Below are 25,449 nucleotides of genomic sequence, written 5' to 3'. Positions count from 1 at the left end.
AGTCCATGTTTACTCACTGAATTTTGCAATTGTCCCCTGAGACTGGTGCTCTGCAGAGCCCTTCCCTGAGGTGCTTTCATTAAGTTACCTATTTCCCCAACTGAAGATTGCAACTTCCCCTGTGATGTGGAGAGGAAACTAAGAACAGCTGTAGCAGAGGAAATAGGTGAGGCAAAATGAAATGGTCTCTTGACAATATCCCTTGGTAACTAACACCTAGACACGGCCCAAAAATCACTTATGAGCCAAATGCTGTTCTGAGGGCTTCTAATAACAAAGGAATTAAGCATTTTGAGGAAAAAGAAAAAAAAAAAAAAAACACCCAGCAATAAACAAAATCCCTGCAATGATTACATCATGACAAAGAATGTGATCAAAGTAAAATACCAGTCTCATGCTCCTGAGGTAGGCAGAAATTTAAATGGGATCAATGAATATTTGTTTCCATCAGGGCAGCACAACTGTGTCAAAAACTCCCAAATCAAACCAAAACAAAAAACTGGGTTCTCTTCCAGGGAGTCATGAGACAGTCTAACTCTCTGGGACATTGTCTTCCCTGTTCTCTGAAACATTGATTCTGTCCATTAACTGAATGCTACTATGCTGCTGATCTGAAAAATTCTGTGGGGAAGAGAAGAAAAATAAAAGATAACGTTTGTAAGAAAGTTCAAGTTCAGATATATATTTATTTCCTCCTGTGGTTCTGGGGTTTACTTTGTTTAATTAACTGGCGTGACTGGGGCTAATGGGAGGTCAAGTGAAACTCTGCCACTCTACACCACCTGATTTGCAGCCTCCTCTGACTTGGTGAAGGCCTCACTTTTAAGTAGCACTGACTGCTACTCAGAGTGAATAAATACAGTGACATTTAGGAGTTTACAGTGACATTTAGGAGTTTTGTTAGAGAAGGGCACCTCTCAAATGAGCAAAGGTGATGGCCCAGCACCTGCTGAGGTGATCACAGCTTTTCTACTCCCCAAGTACAGACACACAGGTGCATCTGGAGCTTTTCCTCCACTGAGTGCTGTAAATTCAGAAGTGTAATCTGTGGCCATGACCTCCTAAACTTGGTGATGCTGGATTATCTCAGTTGCTTAGCAGGCCTCTTCCCTTGCCAGTGTGCTACCAGCGTAGGTTCACCACTGCAGCTACTCAAAGCTTGTCAGTGCAATGGAGTCCATGTGGAGATCACTGAAAAAATTCTGTATTTCACGAACTTTTATAAGCAGCTTAAAGATCTCAGAGTCTAATACTGTGTTCTGCTCTATTCTGCAGCAGGTCTACTACTCTAATTTATCTTTCTATTTTCCAGTAGAGATAAAACATGATTAAAATAGCTGCAGTTCCTCTTTCCACCTTCCTCTATGCTTACTGGTCTGTAATCTTCTAATGCAGGCTTAACACCTGACATTTTCTCTTTTTTCTTCCTTTTTCTTCCCTGTCTCTCATATAGATGAGCTATATTTTTGAGGTAAGGCAGAAAATGTGAGAATGTGAAAAAAAAAAAAAGGAGCTTTATTTTGTAAAATCTTCATTATTCCTGATCACAGTCCAACTGACATGGCACTGAACCTTCCTGTGTTATTTGACTTAAAGAAGTGTTCATTAATTGAGAGCATGCTGTGTGTTTTAGCTGAGGCTCCCCACATGAGGGGGTTGTGCTGATCGTTTGTAGGGAGCAACTGCATCACCAGATGAGCAAACTCTGAAATAATCTTGGACCTTGTAATGGCAGAAGAGGAGATGACTGATGCACTTAGTCACGTGAAGTGACTGGGGCGTAGCATTGTGACATGACAGGATTTCACCAGGTTTGTCAGAGTAAAAAGATTGAACTCCAGAAGCATCTCAGTTTTCCCACTTGCCACCCAAATATCAAAATGACCTTTTTTTGAGGGGGGAGTGGGGCAGGGGGGGAGGTATTCTGCGACTGTGAGTGCCTGTTTCCATGAAAGTATAAGAGATTCTAACTCTGGCATGGCAGTATCTGGAAGCACTTCAGGGATCCTTGTGAAGTGATTTGACCTTGGCTTTTTGTTTTGTCTGCGTTTCTGGAAATTTATGTAGATCGCTCACATTTTGTTACAGCTGTTTATATTCTGAAGAGCAATGTTCATATCAGAGGATTTGTACTATCTAAGTGAAAGCCCTGGAGGACTATGTGGTATAAATGTGACTGCTTCTGCACTCTCTTGTTGACTACCGTGGCGCTTGAGAATGTAGGGAAATCTGGGCAGGGGAGGGCAAAACCTGACATTGGTTTTATCTGAACTGAAAGGTGCTATGAGCCACAACAGTGTAACAAGGGAGCCCTGAAAAGCTGCATTTCTTCCATTCTTGACATTTTCCATAAGAAATTCCATCTCTTTAACCATTATTTAAAAGAATAATCTTTAGCCATAGGATGTTTACTTTCTGTTTTCATCCATGTAATGGAAGAGCTATTCTGTCCTCCCCCCAGAACTGTCAGTGGTCAGGTGCTCTATTGTCCCTGCTGACTACACATGGCACAGGGTGATGGTCACTTCTTTTTCCCTTTGGACTCTCTCCCCTAGGCTACCATTAGGTTGAAAAGCAACCCAAGTATTCTAACAGTGCATGGCACCTAAGGGCAGCTTTGCTCCTGTGGCTTTATTTATCCACCTGGCCATCCGTATATAAAGTCAAGTCATCTTTTGTCACTGGTATATACACACATATACATCCAAGAGTAATTTTGGAGCTTATTAATCTGTTCTTAATGAAAATGCTCTGACCTGTTTTCTTTCCTGTCAGATATACCTACCTGGCATCATCTAACTAACAAAATCCTCAGGCATTCAGCAGCCTAGGAACAATAACATTGTGTTACCACTCTTTTATTCTATGATACTAACTGAAAAATATAGTCTTTACTTCTGTTTTATTGTTGTTGTTTTGGAGGTTAGTTTTTTTGGGGGGAGAGTTATTAACATTTATTGCAGTGATAACCTGGCAAAATAATTTTGCATTCAGAAGAAGCAATTAAGAAATTAAAAGTGAAGGCAGAACTAATAGAAAATTGCTGGGTTTTTTAGTCATGCAGCATTTTCCACACTGTTCAATAATTTTTTATGCTTCAATTATTATGTGGGATGTGGATGTCTTAGTGTGTAATTGCTGTTAAAGCATCAGTGATGCTCAGCATCTGGGCATTCTTGTACTTGTGAAAGATGTGAGATCCAAATCAAAGGTATCTTGCAATTTTGGAGAACACTAAAGACTATATATTATGATAAACCTGCTCATGGTTTCAGTAGGAAATTTTCTTTGTCTAACCCCACCCTGCCAAGCCCCAAGCGCTTTATAATGTTATGAGCAACAACAACTGTTCATCCCTGAGGCTGGTTGTGTGTAGCTCTTTATTTCTGTGCAGAAGGACAAAGCTCTTATAGTATGGCAGGTGAGACCCCTGGTTTCTATTAAGCCCAAATGGTAACGAGTCCAACATTAACTCAGAGCACAATCCTGCTTGCCTTGAATGCAGTTCAGTGGAACCTGGATCACCTCCTGCCTGGCACACAGACTTGTAAAGCCCTGCAGACTTTAGAGAAGATGAGGATGTGGTGATAACCTGCTTCATCTCAGGAAGGAGTGTGTGTCGATTTACACTTCAAAATTTGTATCCACTGCAAAAAATATCCTTTCTGTGGCAGAAGTGAAAAGCCATGTCAAGCATTTGTTCAGCCACTACACAAATCACACACAGCAGAACTGGAACTTCTGTCATTCTGCTGAAGGTGCTGCTGTGAAAATCTTTCTTCATATCTTCCTCGACATCTCCTCTGTTTGCTTCAGTCTGTACAAACCTCTCAGAGACTCCAGAGCTTGTCTGAGCACTCCCTCTCCCTGCCTAGGTGAAGGCAGTGAGCAGGTATGTGGTGGACCAGCCCTGGTCTTGCCTGACTGCTACCCAAGGACCAAAACTCAAGTGTGGTGATTTCCTTTGAGTTCACCAAACAGGTTTTGCAGCTGAACTGTACTCACAAATGGCTTCCTTCATATCCCAGGATACGCCTTTAACTAGAATACTTTAAAGTTATTATAGTCAAACCATATATCTTGAATGTTAATAAGTTAAAGACAAACTAAGTTTATCAGATTAAGTCCACAAACATGTAGGTATGATAATAATAAGAGAAATACATTGACATATAAATAAATCTTTGAGCTATTTTCCATTTTTGTGCTTTCTCAGTGGGCTTAGAGGTACCTGATATTCACTACTATTTGGCACTTAACAAACTGCTATCAGGCTTCTGAAAAGGAGCTAGTAGAAGTGGTTGGAATGTGAGGTGATTGGTTTGTCTCTTTCAGATTGAGAATATCCTTTGATTAGAGCTGTATTGATAATGTTTTACTATTCGAGGGTGCAGGTTTTGCACTGCCTGGCTGCCGCTCGGTCTCTGAACCGCTCCCGGTGCAGCCTCACTGACGGAGCTGTGAACTGCCCTTGGTGTCAGAACAGCTCCGTGTGAAGGCCAGGGGAGACTGCATGGCAAAATTTAGAAAAGCATTGTCTAGATTCCAGGTTACTTTAAGGAAAAACAAACAAACAAACAAACAAACAAAAAACCAACAAAAAAAAAAAACCAACCAAAACAAAGGCAAAGCAAAAACAGCAGAACTTTTAATTGTTTTCTTTCTAAGTAGGTCTACATTGAGTTTTACTAAAGCAGCAAGTCCTGAAACAAGGTATTTGTGCAATCCCTCTGCTTTGGCAAATTTATCCACAGCAGAAGCATTTCAGGGTGTGCTTTGTCCCTGTGTGAGGATACCAGAATCTAGGGTGTGCTATAGAAGGTGAAACATTCATAAAATCAGAGAATCACAGAATATGCTGAGTTGGAAGAGATCCACAAGAAAGATTGAGTTCAAATCTTGGCCCCGCACAGAAAGCCCATAATTATGTCCATGGGATGTTCTTAAAATATGTTTTTGTGTTTGGAGTAATTTAGAATCATTTATGCTGGAGAAGACCTTTCAGATCATTGAGCCCATTTATAAACCCATAGCAAAGTCACCACTAAACCACAACCCCAAGTGCCACATTTACATGTATATTAAATTCCTTCAGTGATGGTGACTCCACCACTTTTATGGGCAGCCTGTCCCAGCGCTTGACAACCCTTTCTAAGAGGACTTTTTTTCCCCCTAATATCCAATCTAAACCTTCCCTGGTGCAACTTGAGGCCATTTCCTCTTGTCCTGTCTCTTGTCACTTGGGAGAAGAGACCGTCCCCCACCTGGCGACAGCATCCTGTCAGGGAGCTGTACAAAGCCATAAGGTACCCCCTGAGGCTCCTTTTCTCCAGGGTAAATGACCCCATAACCCCATGCGGGGTTTTTTGTGGTTTTTCAACATATTTTGTATGTCTTTTGCATTCTCTGGAGATGGAGGTGGAAAGCATTCCAGGATCAGCCTGAGTGCAATGGTATGGGGTTCTGGCAGTGCTCACTGGGGGATGGAACTTTCCACATTTTAAAAAATTATTTATTTGTGCTTTGATCCACCTGGCAAGACATTTCTGAATGGCTTTGAGTCATCAGCCCCGCTGCTCCCAGACAAGGAGCACCCCATCTCTCTTCTCAACCTGGCTTTGCCAGCTGCAGACACTTCAAACTCCCGAGCCAGGCCCTAGAAAAGCACCAGAACCACGCAACTCCTCAAGCACTGAAGGCGAATGCTGACTGAGTCACGTCACCGAGCTGTTCCTGGGGGCTGCGGGAACACCGCGGCCCCTTTAAGGGGCTGCCCCACTCGCCGCCTCGCCCGCCCGCCTCGATTTCGCTCCCCCGCCCGTGCCCGAGACACTGGGAGTCGAAGCAGGTGCATGCGCAGTGCGCTGGCGGCCGGGCGCGCTTGCGCAGTCACCTGCTGCTGGCCGCCCCCCCCCCCCCCCCCCGGTACATCCGGGTCAGCGCACGCCCGCCCGCACGGCCGGTGCCCGCGGTGCTGTGCGGCCGCTCCCCCCCCCCCCGCTCCCCCCTCCCCGCGCGCGCTCCCGCCGCCCGCGCGCGCTCCCGGCGCGCTCCCGCCATCCGCGCGCGCCGCTCCGTCGCTGCTCCGGCCGAGCGGGGGAGGCGGTGGCTCCGGCTCCGCTCTCGATCCCGGTCCCGCTCCGGATCCCGGTCCCGCATCGCCGCGCACGGGGCGGCTCGGTGAGTGCCGGGAGGGCGGGAGGGGCCGGGCGGGGCGCTCGCCGCTGCATCCCTCGCGTTCCCTCGGCGCCGGCGGCGCGACCCCCGCCCCGTTCCCGCGGGGCCCCCGTTCCCCGCCCGGCTCCAGCTGTTGCTCTCCCCGCTCCCTCGGCGCTTCGCAACTTCTCCCGTCCCGCCGCCGCTTCCCCCCGCACGCCGAGGAGGGGCCCCGGGGCGCGGGGGAAGCGGCCGCCGCTGCTCCCTCGCCGGGGAACCACGCGGGTCACCGGGGACCGGCCGCCCTGCCCTGGGCTTCCCCGGCGCTCCGGCGGCTCCTGCCCCCCGTCGCGGGCACAGGGTCTGGTTTGCGCCCGGTGCGGGTGCGGGCGGCTCCCCGGGATGCAGGTAGTGCCGCGGGATGCGGGATGGAGTGACAGCGTTAATGGATAACGGGAGGGGAGAGCTCCTGGAGGGACATCTGCAGTCCTTCGGAGTGTGGCTGAACATGCAGCGAGTTAAGCGGAATACGGGGATCGTCGCAAATTTGTCATGGTTAGGGTGTATCCTGCAGGTTTGTGTGCAGCGCTGTGATGCTGGAGCTGTAATTCCAGGAGGGGCTAAAGTGAATTTGAAGTCTGTAACAAGAGAGTGTTGTTTCTAACCTATTCATTATGTAGCCGATAAAATCAAATTTTAATTCTATTATAATTTTCTCCCATGTAATTAAGTGATAAGGACGCCTGCAACTTAATTTTTTGTTACTTTTTAATCTGGTGTCATATCTCACTCGGTAAAAAAATACAAGAAGTTTATTCACAGAAACATTTGAGACCCTGAAGAAAGCAAGAGACTGTGTGTTACGAAGGTTTTTGAAGTTTTTTTTCTCTGTCTGTTCCATAGCATCAGCATCCTGGATCCAAATGTCAGCAACAGCATGACAGCTGTCATACTGCTGTGATAGTGGAGTATTACTAACGTTTAAAATCTGTCATTCTGAGTTTTTGGTAACATAATATGGAAATACAAGTGTACGTTAGCATGTATGTTAATCTTCAAACCAGTAAAACATTTTCTAGATTGATCTGATAATCTGGGTTCTTCCTTATTACTGTTTCTAGTGGTAAAAATTGCAAAGTCTCTTTTGCTCAAATTCTGTCCCTGCTCACTGATGTAGAATTTTCTTTCTTTGTGCTCTGCTTGGACTTAACTGCAGCTTTTAGTTCATCAGCATTTTCTGTTGTAGGTTGTGTGTTGGGCAGCCTGAGATTACTGTTGTCAAGGTTGGAGCATGGGTTCAAACTTAAAAGCTTCCCCCTGACAAATATCTTTGTTCATCAAGGTCTGTTGCTTTGCAGAATATATCTTTGGTTCTGTGTGGCAAGTTTAACAGCAAAATCCTAAACCACTTGAATAAGATACTGCTGTTACATGAAGTTGGATTGTTTCTTGCCTGGCATACAGAGAGTATTCTATTGTTGAAACAGAAGTTTTGAGTAGGAGAGAAGATAGCTTTTATCCCAGTCAGACTGTCAGATTTGTTATTGCATGTATTAGCTGTCTGCAAGCAGGGACTGTGGAAGAAATGATCCCAGGATTGTTTTAAAATATCCCTGTCAAGAAGTACCACGACTTTATGAAAGTAAGGAATGAATTTGATCCCATCTGTTATACAACTTCCATTTGTCATCAGGTGCTCTAGATTTTCTTCCTTGTTTGCGGTTTAGCTGGGGCCACCTGAGGGGACAGATTATAGAAGAGTTTGTCTTCTGAAAGTCTCAGCCTCTTCCTGTGACAACCTTCCCTGCTCTGGCTGTGGAAACCTGGTGTCAGCCAGTTCTCTTCTTGAATACAAAACTATCCTGTCCTTTAATCTGGGTTTTGTCTGAGTCTTTCTCTTGATAAAGAGAAAAAATGAATCAATTTTTTATTGTGTCTAGCAGTAGTTACTATATATTTCCAAAAGAATCGATTGTTAAATTAATTGAATGCAGTAGTTTAAAGACACTTATGGGGGCACCTTAAGGTGTCTGTCACCAGTCCTCTAACAGTGCTTACTAAATACTTGGAATTAATACAGTAAAGAGGCAGAAGGGCAGGGAATATTTGTATTGCAAACTACTGAATTATTGAGTAATACACTAACAGAAATTGTGTCTGTCATTTGGAAAAGCATATGTAGGGGCCACTTTGGATTTCTGCAGCTGCTTTGGCATGGTAAACATAAATGCAGATTTTTTTTTTTTCCTCTCGTTGTGTATCTTGGAGAATACAGACGTACAAACAGCCTGCAGTCCCCTTTTTCTTGTTCCTGCCTGCCAGCTGGGGGCATAGATGGAACCAATGCGTATCTTGACATAGTGGAGACAGGCAAAATTAAAGCCTGTGTGCAAGGAGTTGGATTTGTTTTTTAAACAGGTTTGTGTGTGGCTGTTGTAGTTCGTTTGGTTGGTGATTTTTAGGAGATGATGGTGCTAGCATAAGTCACCTTTGCCTGTCCTACCTACAGGATTGTTCTCTTTAATGATACCAAGAGTTTCTGTCTTTGATGTAGATGGGCATAAGTTGAGAAGAATGACTCCTGTTCGTTAAGGTGATGTTAACTACCCTGAAGTACATTACAAATCAGTTTTATGAGACATATTCGTCATAAAAATGTTTGAAAATGCATCTTCAAAGCTGAAATATTTTGAGTGTTGTCAAACTGCATCTCATGGATTATCAGCTGTCAGGCAAATGTGCTACAGGCAAGGCATGCAGCTCATGTGAATATATGTGCTGAATCCACACAAGGCTTGAATGTCAGTGCCAACTCCTGTGCTTAGAACCTGGATGCAGAGAGTCATCCTGGTAGTCATTTTGGTCCAACTGAATCCCTCCAGTCTGTCAACATGGCCTCAGAGGTGATGGGAGTGTGGGCACTGGGGATATGAAGGCAGCTCTGCTTGGATTGGAAAGTTAAGCACTGGGGATCCTGAAGCATTGTCCCTGCTTACTGGCTGTGGCACCTGAATTACATGCATCAGTTAGGCAGGGTAAGAATTATTTCAAATAATTTTCCAGCTGTTAATGTTGGCCATTTGTACCATTTGATGTCTTTTCTACTCCCATTTGTTTGCATATATCGAGAGCACTTTAAGTAAATGGATGGTCCTCTTGCACACCTTCTGAGTTTTCCTTTATTATTAATCTGTGGCTATATAAACTTTACTAAGGAATATCAGTATTTACTTCCTTGTGATCGTGGAAAATTTAACACCTCTATCCAATGTAGAGAAATCTGCAATTCTCTTCATGTTTACAAAGACAGGTACTTACTTGATTGCCTTTAATTTCAGGATCTCTTATAAAATCACCTCAGTTTCCCCCATCTGTGATTCGGGAATGTTCTCTCGAGTGCCACAAGTTGGCTGCTGCAGCTGGCAGAGTGTTTCCGACTGTCTAAAATTTGCTGAGAGCAAAAGGCTCTTACATAGGCACTGTTTTACATTTGCAGTTCCAGTGCTTACTGGGGATACATGTATTGCAATCATATAAACAGCAGAGCTTAACAGAAACCAATGACAAACAATGAGCAGTTTTAGAATTGACTAGGTAAAGCTGAAAGTATTTTTAGCTGCAGCACTTTCTCCTGTGTTCCCCATCCCCTGTGGTTTTAATTGCATTCTGCTTTTTCGAAATGGCATTTTGTCCTCCCTGTGACGTGAAAGCCTGATGTACAGAGAGTACCTTCACTGTGGAAACGGTGAAACTAGTTACAGGCAAAGTATAATTGAAAGGTGTAGGGAAAATGATGCATTCTTTGGCCTTTCACTCATGATCATTTGAATTTCAGGATAGTTGTAAGATAGCCATGGTTGTGAGGTAAGGACTGACCCTGTCCTGCTCAGTATGTTTATGTGGCTTATGAACTCAGATCTGTTGTTACAACATTTGTTGTCTGGTTATGCTGCCCTCTTCATTTACTGTTGCACTTGAATATGGTGATATTGATGAAATGTTTAGTAATTGATTTCTGGTTAACTCTGGCAATGTTAATGTTGTTCATGTAATTGATTTGTAAAATATTTTTGGTTCCAGACTTATTATCTTTGAATGTTCTTTAGGATTGCTTTTTCAACACCTAGAAAAAGAATTTTTATGATTCTAGTACCTAGACTAATGTCAATACCTAAAGTGTTGACTAATTTGTGTGTCTTGGGAAAGGCTGTTTTTTACCTTCGTTGCACTAACCTAAAGTTCTGATGCTGCATTTGGGGAATGGTATCTGACTGACCAAACCTGCCATTTTTTTTCCTACTACATGAAATCATTGCAGGACTGTAGGAAAAATTGGGGACTAAATATCTCTGAAATTAGGAGATTGTACATAAGTACAATCTTCAAATGTGTAAAACTAGTTTTCTGTAATAATGTTTGTATGGGAGGTTGTATTTTTATTCTTCTACTCTTGTTCAGTGAAAATGCTGTATAGTTTGTGGTCTTGATTACTAAGTGTTGGACTGATTCTCTGGCTTATATCTACAGCACTTGGGATTCCCAGGTGGTCCCTGTGCAAATAGTGTGACTGGGTCTGGGACAGCTTAGCTTGTGAGATTCGAGTGCATTCAGTTTGGTGTGGCTGTAGCTACAGAAATAGCATGCCTTGCAAAACAGGCCTTCTGTCTGCCACCCACACCAAAACCTAAAGCTTGATCCTGTAGGCAGTTAATACGTTTATCTGGGAGGCTGATTCCATCAGCAAATGCTTTACCTGAAATTGGTGTCCACCAGGCAAAAAAAAAAAATCTTACATTGGTAATCACTTTATATATAAGAAAGTGCAGCAGAACACTGTCCTAGATACATTTTAAAAGCACTTTTTACTTCAGACTACAGGGCTTAAATGTTCCCTGGTAGCAGGAGGCAATTCTGTGAGCAAATTCTGTTTAACTGACATAGTTCAAAAGACTCTTAAATTCAGCCATGAGGCAATTCTGGTTCTCCTTCAGTCCTAGATGATTAAATTAAATGGAGTGTTAGCGTGAGTAACTTTTTCTGGTGTACTACACAAGGTACTAGATGAGTTCCTAGGAGCCCTAGCTGTAAATTAGATGACTGGAAAGCCCCGTTTCTGTGTCTAGTGGCTGTAGCAGTTGAATAACTTCAAAAGTTAGATCTAATTGCGTATTCTCCTAGTCAGGTGTGGCACTGGATGATGGCTCGCTCTCCTTTTTATTACAGCAGTCTTGAGGGTAACATCCTCAGGGAAACGGATTTCTTGCCTTTTTGTGTTGCACAACAAAGGTGTTTTGTTTCAGCCTCTGATGTACAAATCAGTTTGACCCTCTACTGAATTAAAAAAAAAAAACCAAAAGAACACCAAAAGCTAGACAATCTTCTGAATTCTACCACTGTTATTATTCTGGAGAAGAAAAAAAAAAGCTATAAGAATTAATAAGAAATATAATAATAGCAGAGTTTTTTGTTGTTTTGTGGGTGGGGTTTTTTTGTTTGTTTGTTTCTTTAGTTTTTTGGGCATTTTTTAGGGAGAGGAGGGATTTGTTGTTGTTTAAATGGAACCTTCCTGTTTAGTGTCCTTGAAAGTGAAAATTCTTAGGCAAAGTGCATTCTGGGCATGAAAAGACCATTAATTTCTTGTTGTATTTGCACCTTTTATGTGCTGAGACATATGGTTGCTTGAAACTGTTCCCTTTAAAGGTGGAAGTGAAATAAGTAACCACTAGATTCCATGAGGCTTCATTTCAAAGATTAAATTGCTGACCTTTTACATAAATGAAGATCATACAGACAAGAGAGAGCATTGTGTAAGGGTTGCTTATGGGAGCAGTTAATTGATTCGGAGTTTAGATTTCCTGCTTCTGTGTGGGGAGATGTGGATTTGTCAGCTGAACGGGCAATTGAATTGTAATGATGGTTTTGAAATTTTTTGCTATGGCTACTTTGTTTCCCATGTATAACTGACTAAAGTCATGTTCTCCTAAGCACTAAAATAGTAAATGCTTTATCTGTTCTTACCCTTGCATCTTGGAGTTTGGAGCTAATTAATTCAGAAATAATTTTTTAGCAGGAGTAACAGAATAATGGAATCTAGTTGAAGAACCTTGAAGCTTGGAGGGCAATCCTACAAGAACTTTCAACTAGTATAACAAAGCCCAAGTTGTTTTCTTATCTCTTCTGAAGTTTATGGTTTTAGCAGTATCCAAAGTTTTTATGGGGAAATTCACCATTATTCTGTAACTGGCTTCTTAATAAACGTGGGGTAGAATTGTGTCCCAGTAGGAGACTCACTGTAGTTGTGACTGGCAGTAGAGTCTTGTAAATGGCAGTGTAAGACACAATTGATTAAGACCTAATATTTTGAATGTGACATAATATTGATGTTAATATTGTGTCAGGTTTTCAAAGGAATTTCAGTCAAACGACTTCTGTAACTGCCAAAAGTGAAGCTTGGGAACAGATGTTGTAATGGGAGTCTTAAAATTTGACAGCTCTTCAAATAACTCTAGTGTGCCTCTGCTTTAGAGCAGAGTGGTTTTGCAGGGCTGATGCCTCTAGCTTTGCTTTTCTCCCTGTCCCTAGTCCAGAATGGGCCTCAGTTTGACCCCATTACAGTCCTATGAAAACTCATGCTCTAATAAACATGTATCCAGGCAGGCAGCATGGAAGAAGAAAGGGATTTGGATGGAGAGGACAGCTGAGGTGAGGAGAGATGACAATTAACTAGGAGGAGGAGCAACTTGCTTTGAGTTGAAAGTGGGGAAGAATATGAATGAGAACCTGGGACTGAGTTAGGCCCAGGTTGATGACAATCTAGCAGAGAGATTGGGTTGTGAGCTCTTTGGCTGTGTGGAAAGAATTGGTCAGTACTGAGGGAGTGTGTAGGAATGATGCTGCCTCTCACCCAGCATCTTGGGGACATCGAGGAAAGTGAGGACTTGCTGGACGAAGAAAATGCGTAAAAGAGAGCTGATGGGCAGGAAAAGGTGGACAGGAGTAGTAAGGGTAGAAGCTAGGATTTTGTAAAGAAGGCAGAGAGGTCTGTTGGACAAGGAACTTGTGAAGGCAAAAGTAGAGTTAGAAAATCTGTAAGGAAGGGACTACAGTGAAATAAACAGAGTTTTTTTTCATTGCCATTAGTAGCCAGTGTGTCTTTACTACTTTAGCTTAATATGTATCTCTGAGTGGTAAAAACTGGTGGTGTGAGCAAATGGTTCTGATTCTGGTTATGAGCTACGTAGTTACAAGAATTTTCTGGGTTCATCTCCTAGCTAAGAATTTATACTATTTGGCTGCAAAGAAGTGCTCAAAAAGTCCAGAAGTTGCAGAAAGCAAGCAACCAGGAATACATATTTGTAGGCCATTTCTTCCATTAGTACCTTGCTTCATCACCCCAAGTGTCTGCTGCTAGTTCTGTCAACACAGTGTTCAATAGTATGTCTTCATTGCTTTAGACTGCACCATGCTCTTGCTAGATTGCTCCAGAGAAGCAGTTAATTTCCTCATGGACAGTGGTGCTGCTTTCTGTAAAGTTATTTATTATCAGAATGGTCTAGTGAGAAGAGGAAGTAGTTTGCTTCCTATTTTACACGAGGAGCTAAGGCACAGAGAAGTTCAGTTAGTTTTGCATGGTTAGAGATGACTGTAACCTGACTCTTTTTTTGACTGCTTTACATTTTGCAGCCACATCCCCATAGAACTTGCTACTTTTCTCTTACTATGATTCCCTTTTAAAATGAATTCCAATGTCAAGCTTCTTTCTTGTGTTTGTGGTCTCTTTGGGCATGTAGCTGCCCTAATCGAATCGAAGAACAAGGCAGTGTTCTAGATCCTGGTTATTGCATCAGTGAGACATGGCCATTCAAAAAGGCAAAGTTGTTTCTAGTTTCTTCTTTTGTAACTATGTTGCTTGCTGAGAGAAATGAGGAAGTGTTAATTCTGGCATTGCGCGACACTGGAGAATTTGTACTATGGTGTTAGTAGCTCCTTGAAGCATTTGGTATTGATGCATTCCTTCTCTGTGCTGTATTCACACAGCTCAAGGGCCAAACTGGCACATGTTGTGAAAAGACACCTACTTGGTGTTTCAGTGTTATGGAGAAGTTGAAGTGCTGTTGCAGCCTTATTAACAGAATTGTGGGCAATGAATTCCTTTCTCTGCTTCATGGTGAGGGAAGGAGGGATGAGCTGTTTTTTCTTTTTCAGGTGGGAGTCTCTCAGTTGTCCACATTGCTCAGCTTATCTGTTTAATTTGACAGACAGTTCTGTCCTGCTGTCACCACTGCGCTCATAGGTTCTTTCTGTTTTGGAGACCCTTGTGGCTTCTTGAGTTTCTCAATAGAAATGAAACTGTATCAACCAAGGTAAGAAGTATAAAGCTGCTGTTTCTTCTGTCAGTAGAAGGAGTGGTAAAAAAAGCTTTTGCTACCCTCTTGGGGTTTTTGACGGATTGTTTGTTTGGATTTTTAAATTTTTTAATTTATTTTTATTTTGAATCAGGCTCATCACTCAGTTTTTCTTGGAAGCTTCTTTTTCAAAAGAGAAATACTATGAATTAAGTTCATTCTGGTTAGAAAACGACATAGTTAAAAAGAAAGAAAAAAAGGAATAAGTGTTTATTCCTTGGATAAAGAAAAGACCAGTAGCCTCTGCTGGTAGAGTCATGGTGTTTTGCTTTTTCTTATGTTGGCTTATGTTCAGTTAATATTTGGCTGACCAGCTTTTCAGCTTGGAGGACTAGAAGTACTTCTGCTATAGAATGAATTTGGTGGAAACTTGCTCTCTCTTGAAAGTGTGGCATTCATTGGTAGCAAATATCTCTTCAGTCTTAGGTTAGAGAAGGGAATGATCATGGGGAGTGTTTTTGATCTCAAGAGTCAATCTGGGTTTTTTAGAAGCACAGCTGGCTTCTGATGTGATACTGGGAATGTGACAAACATTGGTCTTCAATCCTGAGGTACTTTCATGTGGAAGAGGACACATAAACAAAGATTTTAAACAATTAGAACCCCAGGTGCTGTTTTTGGCCTTATGTAGGCTTTTTGTGTGTTTAGTTATGTGATCTGTCAGCTCTGCCCACCTCTACCTCTGTGGGTGGATTTATTCAATTTAAGTCTCTCCAGTTCAAGTAAGAATTGTAGTGACACTTTATAAAAGAACACGAACTGCAACATGCTGAAGCACAGCTACGTGTGGGTGAGTCAGGAGAGAGCTGGAGTAGCAGCACTAGTAAGAAAAGGAAGTTCAGTCATGATAAAACTTTATTTTAAAAGGGGGAAAAAAACAACCAACCTAATGAAAAAAAGCAAATCAAAACCCATCTGTCTCCAGAGTATGGAATGCAAGAAAGTGATGTAGTTTGTATCTTGGTTACTCTCCGTGTGCACAGAGTTTTGTGTCTGTATGAATCTGTAACGCCACACGTGCACCCATTGCTTGGTGTGTCTGCACACTGTGCAGGTAGTCAGCTGGATTCTGTCTCAAGACACTACTCAGCAGGGCAGTTTATATCTAAAGCAAATTTGAGCTGATGTAGAACCCACATGTACTTTTAGGAAACTAATTTAATTGCTGGTCAAAATACTTGAGTGATTTTTAAGCCCCTATTTTGGTGTACAAATGATACAGCCTTTGCTTATGCTCACGTTCATCTGTTGAGGGCAGGTCCTCCCTTGCCAGGGGACAGGCATGCACACATTCCCTCATCAGGGCATTTTGTGTTGCTGACAGTTGTCAGGAAATAAAAAATGCTATGTACAGTAAAGTTCAATTTCTCACAGTGTTTTGGATTTACAACACTGCTAGAATGCTTCAGTACTGCATAATTTTGTGGTTTTGATGTGTATGCCATAGCTTCAGTGAAGGAACTAAAAATCACTCACTAAGTTCCAGTAATTTGTGTTTAGCTTCCACAGTTACATGGCTTTTACTTCCTCAGAGAACATGTCATCTTTGGTCTTAGTAATTTGGCATGTTAAAAAAAAAAAAGGTGAAAGTCAAATGCTTTCTTTAAAATGAAAAGCACAGTTGTTGTGCTTAGACATGGTCTATTTCCTGGTTTTGAATCAGTGTTTGAAAAAAAAAAAAGCCCAACAAAAAAAAAATCCAACCAAATATATTTACTTGCTAAAATGTTTTTCTCCACAAAAGGATTGGTGTGTTGTTTTTGTCATGTGTTGCAAATGAGCGCAAAGTTCATTTCACAGTTCAAGATATTTCTTCATAACTTAATAATGAGAAAGATAAGCTATTTTATGTTGGTACTTCAGTATATCTCTTTTCAAGGACAGTGCTCTGTCTTATGCTAGAACTTTTTGAAAGTCCAGAGTTAGAAGAAAATTGAAGACAGTGAGTGAAAGCCTTGTTCGATATGTCTGAGCAGTCATCATAGGGCTTTATAAATACCCTAATACTTTGAAGTACTTGTCTTGTGTGTCTTTTTTTCTTGATTTAAAGCTGGTTTATTTAAGGTGGTTTTTTTTCTCCTTGCCTTAGGCAGTCCCAGAGTATGAATTTCTACACTTCATCTGCTGCCCTTCACTGCAGGAGGGCACCTCATAAAAGTGTTTTCTCTCTTATCAGGCGGTTATTGTGTGTAACATCATCTCTGCCTTTCTGCTGTCAGCTGTGCTCTGCCTCAGAAATTGCTGAGGCTGCTCTTGCAGGGCTGGCTCCTAGCGGAAATGTGGAGGCTGTGTCCTGCCTGCAGTGCTGTAATAGAAGTAACTGGAAGGTGGGGTTCATGCTCTTGTTTTACATCTGCTCAGATAGTTTCACTCTCACTGCTCTGTCCTTCCTTATCATCTTTTATTTAGCACTTATGTAAAAGGCTCTTCTTGCTTGTACTTCAGGAAATATCTGACATAGACAGCATTCTTTGTGTTTTCCTTTGCTCTTACCAGCCATACTTTTTTCTGCTTTATGCTTCCGCTGAATGCTCCTGTACCAGAAAGTTTAGAGTAACTAAAAAGAGCTATTAGTAGAGTCTAACTGAGTAGTACAGTAGGTCTGGTTGTTATGCTACTGCTTTGTTTGTTTAGCATCATTAATATTTGTAATCATCTCTGCCAAGCTGAGGCTAGAACTGCCTGAAAAGGAAGTTGTTTGAATTTTTCATAGAATCATAGAATGGTTTGGGTTGGAAGGGACCTGAAAGATCACCTAGTGCCAAGCCCCCTGCTCCTGATGGAGAACCTGTCTATCAATTCTGCATTCAGGGCCATCAGGCCAGGAATCCAGAGAGGTTTTCTTTGAACTGTGATTTGGAATTGGGGATGGCTTGTTGAATAGGACATAGTTTCCTTTCTTTTTTTTTTTTTTTTTTCTGTCTTCCTTTATGCTGGTTCTCAGGGTTTCTCAGTACTTGTAATTGGGCCAGACTGTAGTAGTCTGGTTTGCATTTCTGACAATACTCCTTTTGGGTCTGGGTAAAGTTTATAGTGCAGAAGCAAACTTTTCTTCTTTGTGAGAAGCCATGAGACACTACTCTTTTCCAAAGCAGTGCTTCCAGGGGAAAAAAAAATTACTTTTGCAGTGAAACTGATCTTCAAGGTCAATACTTCAAACTTTTCTAATATCATTTGAGAAGAATTAAATTCAGCATCTACTGTCTGAGATTTTACACTGGAATGCATTTATGCAGGAATTCTAAAAAATCTGTCTTGGCTTTTGTTGTTTTTCTTGAGCAAGTTTGAAAAAGGTAGGCTTTTTTTTTTTTTTTTAGACAGGTGGAGTCAATATCCTTCCTCCTCCAAATTTTGTAGGTTGCTTACAAAAAGAAGCCTGTAGGTGAAGTTTGGCACAGGAGCTCTGACCTCAGCCTGGAAACTTAGTGATAGTTTCTCCTTGTCCTGTAGCACCTGTGATAAATAGTTAACTCTCTGTACCTTATGAAGTGGGACTGATTTAATCTTTAAATAGAAATAGTATGGTCATGGTTTTGAAACATGCTGCATTGTTGTTTTAATAGCTAGCTACACTTCAAAGAAATTTTTTTGGAAAACACTTGTGGAGGTTCAGCCCCAGAACTATCCCATCTTAATAAGATGTGCACCTCTTGCTATTGACTTACATGTATTTTATCTAACCTGTGTTTATAGAAAACTGCAGCACATATAAAGATTGAAACAGTAATATTGTTACCTTTGACTTACCCAGAACAGAAAAGATGGAAATGTGTTATCTAGTCTATTTGCCTGGTAATAGGGGATCTGTTCTGTCTGCTTATCATATTTATAGGAAAATGATTATATTTGCATTTGTCTCACGGACCAGCTTCTAACTCACTATGCATATTCTATTACATAATACTTGTAAATATACTACATCAATATAAAATATATATTTAAACACATGATATTAAATACTCTGGGATATGCAAATAATTTTTTCAGAATTAGTAGATTGAGTATGCAATAGAAACAGCTCTACCAGCTGATCTGAGATTTTTTTGTTTGGTTGGTTGGTTTTTTTCTTCTGTTTTTGTTCAGTGAGATGCTCTAATCCCAGTTGCTAAATTGTTCTTGTCATACAGATGTGCAGGGTAGGTGATTTGAAAAGGTCCATCTATTTCAGTGTGATGAAAAGAACTGTAGTTGTCTATTGCATAAATAGAAGTAGTCATCTAAAGCTTGGACTTAGCGAAGTTCACAGTTCTGCTTGCCCCAGCCTGTGTACTGGTTGGGCCACACAAAACAGGCTTGTGAAACTGGTCCAGACTTCAAACAAACAACTTGTGGGCTTGTAGTGGTTTTAACCAGTGAACTTACCCATGTTAGCCCAATGGTGTTGCTGTTGGTAGAGCACGGGAAGTAAGGAAAGAACTGTTTCATCTCTGGCAGTCCTGGCTTAAAATATTTTATTTAAAGTGCTAGATAGAGCAAAGGAAATAAATTCAGATCTTAATTTTATACTTTTGAACTTGTTGTGTAAAAAGGCTTTGTCTTTATAGTTGAACTGTCTGGTTTCTCCCATGGTGGTTGGGTTTGGTTTTTTTTATTTTATTTTAAATGCAGTAAATAGAGTAATTTGTATTCCAAATGAGGAATTTGTCTGCATTATTCACTCATAAATGTTAACGCCTTTCATTTATCTTGGAAATCCTTTGAGAAAGTTGTCTGGCTGTGAAGAGCATCAGGTTTTGCTTTGAACAGGAAAAAAGGTGTGCACTTATCTTGTCTGACACAGCAGAAGATGAGCCAAAGAATTGAGCTGTGGCCTTTGGCAGTTCTGTATCTTCCCCTGAATGCAAGGCTTTTCTGTTAAAGGGTTTAATTTTTTTTTTCTTTTACCATGGTGTTTTAGCTTTCTAAAAGGAGACCTAAGGATGTGACTCAACCTTGCAGAAGGAAGGAAACATGAAATGTAGGCTGCTCTCCTGTTCTGAACTTAGAGCAGACCTTTGCAAGGGTCTCTGTATTGTTGCTGTGTAACTGTAGAGCTGCTGTACTGTGCATGACAGGGAGAGCACGGCAGTGTGAGTGTTCTGGCTTCATGGGAAAGACACTGCATGTAATGACATCTTGTGTGTCACTACAACAATAGTAACCTACCCTCTCATGTAAATCATCTCAGTCCAAAGGTGTATCAAATCCCATTCTTCCTTCCCCATGTTTTTTGGTTATGGGAACAAAATGCTCTGTATCCTTGCTGGTATGAGAGGAGAGTTTGAGGTGGTGGGTTAAGGTGTGCAAACAGGCGAAGTGTGGATAGGAGGATGATCATACTGCTGGTTCTCCATTTTTATAGATACTTTAACCATTTTGTCACTTAAGAAGTCTGAATATGATTATTCCCGTCATCTGTTGTTCCAAAATAAATTTGCATTCAATACAAATTTGGAAACCGAGGTTGCTATCATAAATATTAAACTTCTTGGTTTATGGTAGTTTTGTTTGTCTAAACAGTATGCTAGCTAAGGAACAGAAAATGTCTTTATTTATTCCACTTTTTTAACTTAGTCCATAGTCCCAGGAAAGATACTTTCTTCATGGCTTTTTTGTAACTGGTTTTGTTGTCCCCTGACTGCTGGGATGGGCAATGTACTGAAGTAAAGTTTTATAATAAATAAAAAACCCAAGAAAAAAAACCTCAAAAAAGTCAGAACAAATCATGACTGGTGCTACCTCTGGGCCAGGGGAGAGACTTGCGCAACCGTACAAGCAGTTTCTCATGGCACCTGAGGCCAGTGGTGATTCCCAGTACTCTGGTAGTAGGAACAAGTATTTGGGAGGCAGCTGAGACCTGGTTGATGGCTGAGCCAGGACTTTTGCACTACCTTCTTGCTCTTGGTCTGTTGTGCTCCAGCTGGAGCTACAGGGTGAGTGAACAAGGGGAGACCTTCAGTGAATTGGGATGGAAGCAGAACAGGAAGCAGAAGATGGACTTTGAAAAAGAACCTTGTGGGCCCAGTGTTGGATTAATGATCTGTTCAGGTGCCATTTGAAAAAGTACAGTCATCCAGGAATAGATTAAAGAAATTCCTTGAAGCTTCTGTAGATCAGCCTTGTCCTAATAAAGGCTGAAGAGTCCAAATGAACCAAACAAAACCCTACCATACCATCACTGCCTTTTTCTGCTTGTTTGCAGAGGTTGTGTCTGCATGGATTTCAGTAAATGGCTGACCTAGTTTCCTGGCTAGCAAACTAACATATATGTCTGCATTTTATAAAAGCTGATTATAGACCAAGCTAATGTGTAAGGTGGTTGGAAATCTTAGCATGTAAATGTAGTTTACTAAACTGAATACCTTAGACCTTGATTTTAAGGAAATTGAAAGGCAATGTCGTGAAGGTATATTTAATAAATGATATAGCATTGGCTGACAGAATCAGGAACTTTTCTTCACAACACTGGAAGTTGGCACCCAGCTATCAGGCAAAATCTGTAAAATAAATCAGGCTGTTTTTTTCCCCTCCCCTCATACAGTACCTAACTGGGCTGTGGCACTTGCTGTCACTATTGGTTGGAGAGGCTGAAGATGTTCATATCAAATGTGCAGGGGTAACTTGTAGTTCAGGCAGTCTTTGCATAACCTCTGAAGTGGTCCCAGGGATATTTCCCTAAATACCTGCTGTTAGACTAGGTGAGTACTTCGTGTGAATCATTTTGACTGTTTATACAGTGCAAAAAACACCCATTTGCATTTATTACATGTGAGTGCGATGGGTAATAGTCTGTGCTCAGTGTCAAGGTCCTTTAACGTTTAAAGAGAAAACTCAGGGCTGTTCTTTGTCTTAGTATTTTAGCAAGTATTGAGACAAAGAAAGGATATTCCATGAAAAATATCTCGTTACAATGAGGATATTCAAATTTAAGTAATGCTTGAATTTATACTTTTGTTAAAATAAGAAGATGTCTACATATTCTTGTATCGGTGCTGAAAATCGGTGTATTTATAGCTAGTGGTAGTGCTGTTGTGATACTGATTGTGAGATGTTTTTGACACTGAGAGGGAAACCAATCACCTTTTGTTGCTAAAGGTCACTAGATACAAAATCCTGTACCTTGAGAGCTGTTTCTGAAGTAGCCCTAAGTGAGGATCTCATATAATTCCTGTTGAAGTCTTCATTACAAAAGATGCTGAATGATTATTCATGTATCACTTTTCAGGGTGGAAGGTGATTTTCTAAAGCTGCTGATGTGGGGCTCTAATCAAACCCCTCATCACCTACATACTGGAATCAGTCAACTTGTTTGCATTTCTGCTCTGCAAATCCAAATTTTGTGACTGGGTTAAGCTTCAATTGGATTTTTTTTTTTTTTTTTTTTTTTTTTTTTTGCTACTGTGTACTGCAGGAGGAGCAGGTTAACCTGCTGAATGGAAAAGAAGCAAGTTCTCCCTCTTTTGTTTGTGTGATGGTAACAGTGCTAAAAGTGGAGGGAGAGAAGGGCAGTAAGAAAATACTTGTTGATTAACAGCTACTGTAATTTTCAAACAGAGCTGCACTTACCCTGTTAGTATTGTTTAGTATGGAATTGTACAATTCTGTATAAAGATAGTAGTCCTGTATTTATTTTGTGATTACTTTTTCATGCCAGTAGTGTTTTCTTTATTTTGTGAGAATACTATAAAAATGGAATTGTTGATACTGATCTGCATGAAACAGAACTTGATGGATATTGCTGCATGAAGTGTGGTTTTTTCTCCTACCAGATGTAGTTCAGGGTTTTTAGTTGTAGTGATTCCTGTTGGTAGTTAAAATATTGTGTAAACTGATTTTTTGTAGCTATTTTGGTGGCTTTTTCTGACATTAATAGCCTGCATTGTAGTTCAGCATGCTACATGACAAAATGAAGAGTAAAGGTGCAGCAAAAACTTAAATGAAATAGCACAACCAGCTTCCCACTACACCACAGCTTCCTACCCATCCCCAGCCCCTCAAGCTCCATCTTACTGCTGGGTGGCTTTGATTCCCCCACCCCAGTGCTGGCTGAGGGAGCCCTGCACTTCCTGTGTGGTTTTGGAAAGGTGTTTTATGCTTTCTCCCCGCACTTCTCCAGCTGCCAGGCTGGGTCAGTGACAAGGCTGTCTCTACACCCCATCACATCTCCTGGGGTTCTGTCCTCATGGTATTGAATTGCTTGAGGCTCAGGTCAGTGTGGGAGGTGTCAGGGATGCTTTAGTCAGCAGTGAGCAGCTCTGGGCAGTGAGTGCGAGCCAGTGCTGTACTGGGAGATGCCTTTGCCAGAACCAGTCCCATGGGGATATTCCTTGGACCATCCTGGCTGACCAAGAAGCAATCCAGTACATCTCTCTGGGCAGTGGAAGGTCTCCTGCTGGGTTTCCAATAGCTTGGATGTGGAGGGCAGCACAGTGTCTGAGTATGCTGCTGCCCAGAGCAGCATGAGGTTCAACAATGACAAGGGCAAGGTCTGGAACGTGGGTCCAGGCAAGCCCTGGTATCAATGCAGACTGGGGGATGGAGGGGTTCAGAGCAGCCCTGAGAGAAAGACTTGGGGGTGTTGGTGGATGAGAAGTTTAACATGAGCCATCAATGTGCACATGCATCCCAGAGCCAGAGTGTCCTGGGCTGCATCCCCCACAGCCAAGCCACCAGGTCAGGGGAGGTGGTTCTGTCCGTCTGCTCTGCTCTCATGAGACCTCATGTGGGATACTGTGTCCTGCTCAGGAGTCCTCAGCCCAGCAAAGCCATGGACCTGTTGGAGTGACTGCAGAAGAGGCCCAAAAAAGAATCAGAGGGATGAAACCCTTTTTCTTTAAAGGCAGGTGGAGGGAGCTGAGGTCATTTAGCCTGGAGAAGAGAAGGCCCTGGGGAGACCTTAGAGCACCTTCCAGCACCCAGAGAGAACTTGTGAGACAGATGGGGCCAGACTTTCAACATGGGCCTGTTGCACTAGCACAAGACCAATGGTTTTAAACTAAAAGAGGCCAGATTTAGACTAAGGGAGAAATGTTTTGCAGTGAGAGTAATGAAGCACCAGCACAGGTTGTCCAAGAGAGGCACTAAATGCCCCATCCCTAGTAACATTCAGGGGCAGGTCTGCACAAGCTGACTGAGTAGATGTCCCTGCCCATGGCAGGGTGTTGGACAGGATGATCTTTAAAAATCTGTTCCAACCCAAGCCATTCTGATTCTGTGCTTCTTGGCAGGAAGTGATGGCTTGGGAAAATCTGTTTTGAGACGTTTCTCTGATCTGCTGATGTGTGTTGATTTTGCCTTATGCATTCATGGTCTAAGTTCTGTTTCTGTTCTGTCGAGTAGTTCAGAATCAAAAAAAAAACAACTTAAAGCAAGTTAATTTCTTGACTTGTGAATGTTTTGATCTGTTGTGTAGCTTTTGTCCTCCTTTACTATTAAGAAAGAAGCAGTAGTTGCATAAACACATAGTTTAATCTTCTCAACTGGGAGAATTAAAATGAACTTTTCTCCAGCTAAAAATGATGAACAGTTTGGCCTAATCTGAAGTCCATCAGAAGCAGTAAATGACATGTTGTCAAGGAAAGCTAGAGTTTAAGTCATACTTTTTATGCTTTATATATTCTCTGTGCTGCCAGGGAAAGTAGCTTGGGAAACTGTAGGCATATGTACTGCTGGCAGTTACGGAATATCCTTAAGATCCAAGATTTTGTTGATTTCCATTTCATGCTAAACATAAGTCCTACCAAGAAGTTTAGCAGGACATCCTTCCAGGATCAGATTTCTTTCAAACCAATGCTGTACTTCTGATCCTTTCAGAAATCTGTTCCAAATGTGACATGTCTCTACACTGTAGCCATTATTTAAGACCTTGGTTTACTAACCTGTTGTCTCAAAGCAAATTTGTGTTAAGTACTGGTCTCACGGAGAGTTCTGACAGACTGTTCTGTTTAAATAAAATTGGGAATCACAGTCTTTGTTGTTGTGTCATATTCTCAAAGAAACACAGACTCTAAACTGTGTCTTAGTATAAAACTGATATAAATTGTGCATGTAACTGAAACAATAATTTGGCAGTATTTGTAAGTGACTTTTTTCCAACTTATAAGGATTTTGATTGCTGAGTAGCAGCTTTTTGTGCACGTGTGTAAAGCTGAGCAGGAGATGATGGCTGTCCCAACTGCATGGCAGCACATTTTGCTGGCTACTGTTTAAGTAACTGACACAGTCCTGGAAAAGGTGTCTGGGGAAATGAAAAAAAAAAAAAATTACACATACCAGCAAATTCTTTTTGCTGTTTTATCCATGTTGTACAAGGAAAAAATACTTTTTTCTTCTTTTTATCTCAGTATTCATTAGGCACCACTTGGTTAGACCTGACTTCAGACATCTACGTATAAAACTCTCTCATGGGAATCGACTGTATTTTTCTTCCCATGATACAGCTTGAAGTGAGGTTAAGTAGGAGGTCTAGGCTCAGCTGTATGAAAGATAGGTTAGAAAACAGATAGCTTAGATAGGTATGAAGGTTAGAAAAAAGAGAAGAGAAACCAAGCTAAAACTCAACTGATAATAAATCTCTGGTGTGTAAACTCAGAAGATAAGACAGTCTCGCTATGTAAGTGTTCATGGTGGCAGAGCTGAGTTTTATGGGGAATTTCTGATACCTGACAGTCTCTGTGGTGTTGCAGTCTTTAAAGAGTAAAGCCAGTGGGAAAGAAACCTTGATTTATTCTTAGGAGTTGGGAGGAATTGTGTTGAATAAACATGAAAAGTAAAACTGCAATCTGTTTGGGTATGTGACTGCAGCGTGTTGACTGACTGTCATGCTTTTTGTGTCAAGGGCTGTGTGTGCTTGGGATTGGAGTTAGGCTGAAGCATTGGTGTGAATGGCAATGCCTTTGGAATTAAACAT

At 41.5% G+C, this 25,449-nt stretch overlaps 1 protein-coding gene across 4 annotated transcripts in view; it reads left to right on the top strand.

Moving 5' to 3' along the window:
* The window catches only part of CYRIB (CYFIP related Rac1 interactor B), a 97,338-nt gene that overhangs the window by 15,000 nt on the left and 56,889 nt on the right, over positions 1-25,449 (top strand). For 3 of the 4 annotated variants that reach the window (XM_030226869.2, XM_030226874.2, XM_050971511.1), the window contains exon 1: positions 6,013-6,180. The exons of the other annotated variant lie outside the window; for it this stretch is intronic. The gene's annotated coding sequence lies outside the window, so the exon portion shown is untranslated. Of the gene's footprint in view, positions 1-6,012; positions 6,181-25,449 lie in introns of those variants that run through there. 4 annotated transcript variants of the gene reach the window in all.

Source organism: Serinus canaria, chromosome 2, assembly GCF_022539315.1.
Source record: "Serinus canaria isolate serCan28SL12 chromosome 2, serCan2020, whole genome shotgun sequence".
NCBI lineage: Eukaryota > Metazoa > Chordata > Aves > Passeriformes > Fringillidae > Serinus > Serinus canaria.
This window is presented reverse-complemented; position numbering and strand designations above follow the sequence as displayed.